Raw genomic sequence first — 2,000 nt, forward strand, 5'->3', positions numbered from 1 at the left:
AGGGGAATATCAATGCATCTGGAAAAAAACGATTGATCTCTATCAATAGACCCGCCAAAGCCCCGAACCATAAAGTACTTACTACTGGTGCCACGGAAAGATATGTTTTTAGATCTCGCATTTCAAATCCTCCTTTCTTTTTATTATTTAAGTATTTTTTCTCTGTTGATATATATCAACAGAGAAAAATGTGGAAAACAAGACAAAGATTCTTTACAATAACACTATAAACAAATGGAAAAGGGATGTAGCGCAGCTTGGTAGCGCGTTTGTTTTGGGTACAAAATGTCACGGGTTCAAATCCTGTCATCCCTATCCCTAACAATTACTTATTCTATGATATTCCGTATTCTATAATATTCCATATTCTATGAGATGAGCAATAAACCGGGAACCTGTGAAGACGAATTCCAATTGAACATACATACTGAATATCTATATGCAAAATGGATTTGGATCATATAATTTTATGAAAACAAAACGCTCTTAGTTCAGTTCGGCAGAACGCGGGTCTCCAAAACCCGATGTCGTAGGTTCAAATCCTACAGAGCGTGATTCTAGTATTATTCGCCTGATAATTACACTGAAATAATTGAACATTCAAAAGAAAGTCTGAATTTTATCCTTGTCGATTAGGATTAAACTAAATAAATAGGGAATCACAAAAAAAGAGACATTAATGAATCAAAGATCCAACTGATCACCTCGTCGGTATTGTAAATATGCAGTTACAAATAATCCAGCCAAAGTAATAGGAATTAAACCTAACACGATTCCAAATAGAAAAACTTCAATCATTTTTATTTGTTCGAAAAGTAAAAAGAAAGGTAATATAATATCTAGCCTTAAACATAAATCTGTATTGATCATAAATCTCAACGATCGAGAATTGTAAATTGACATAGTAAGGAATTCTAGAATGTCTTATACCAAAATTTACTATTCCTCTCAAAATTACAAATCAAATAAGTCGTATTTTACTAAGACCAATAAATAGAGACGAGGTTATAATTAAAACCGATAGTAAAAAACCGAAATAACTAGTGATAGTGGGCATATAGAAACTAAATGAAATATGTTCGTTCTTTTTATACATATGTTTATAAAGCACTTCCCTAAATTTCCATTTTTGAGAGAAAAAAGAAGATAAAAAATCCTACTTGAAAGATACAATTCAAAATTGGCAATTCCTCAATAAATTCAATTATTAGAGACGAAAAAAAAAAAAAGAAATAGAGTAACATAATTTAGAAATAAATTCCTCATCTGTTACATCTACCCATCCTGTGATTTCAAATCAACATACTTCTTAATCAACTCAGGAATTAAGTAAACTGATCTAATGAAAATATTTAGTATTATTCTATAGATATCCAATAGAATTCTGTTTATATTGGAAAAAGAAAAGAAAAATTATGAATATTCAAACAAAGAATAATAACTCTGTTATTTCATTTTATTTCACTTTGAATTAATGTAGAAGAAAATAGAAAAAAAGATCTTCAACAACCACAAAAAATATATTTATTGATTTGGCAATAATTGAATTATTAAAATAGAAAATCTACTTTATGAATTATCTACTTTATTAATTATTAGAAACCCTTTTCTCATATTCCGATTTTAATGGATCTTTAGTTTCTAATCCAAAACTAATAATTTGAAATGTTAAGAACCTTCCTTTTATACTATTACTCTAAAAATTTAATATAAAAAAAATTTTTATATACCCAAACTTTGCAAAATTTTCTATCGGATTTTTGACTACATAGAGACAATCAATGAAAAAAGAAGAAAAAAATCTAGTACTAAAATTTTACACTGATTGTGAAATTTCATTGCTCTGTTAGAAGAAGGATAGCTATACTGATTCGGTATACTCAAAAGACACCGTTGGTACAAAATGGACGATCTAACAAGGATTCTATTTCAGTAAATTTCGCCTTACTGATCTCGTCTTTTATGGACTCGATCCCCCCCTTTTGACTGTACAAGAATAT

General features: G+C 29.1%; 2 non-coding genes across 2 annotated transcripts; both read left to right on the plus strand.

Annotated features, from left to right (window-relative positions):
- The first annotated feature begins 241 nt into the window (after window positions 1–241).
- Window positions 242–315, plus strand: TRNAP-UGG (transfer RNA proline (anticodon UGG)). Its single transcript has one exon. It is a non-coding gene; the product is annotated as a tRNA-Pro (tRNA).
- A 165-nt stretch (window positions 316–480) lies between these two features.
- TRNAW-CCA (transfer RNA tryptophan (anticodon CCA)) lies at window positions 481–554 on the plus strand. Its single transcript has one exon. It is a non-coding gene; the product is annotated as a tRNA-Trp (tRNA).
- Window positions 555–2,000: the final 1,446 nt, after the last annotated feature.

Source organism: Vigna unguiculata, unplaced genomic scaffold (genome assembly GCF_037176805.1).
Source record: "Vigna unguiculata cultivar grain cowpea cultivar isolate G323 ecotype 2 unplaced genomic scaffold, ASM3717680v1 ptg000106l, whole genome shotgun sequence".
NCBI lineage: Eukaryota > Viridiplantae > Streptophyta > Magnoliopsida > Fabales > Fabaceae > Vigna > Vigna unguiculata.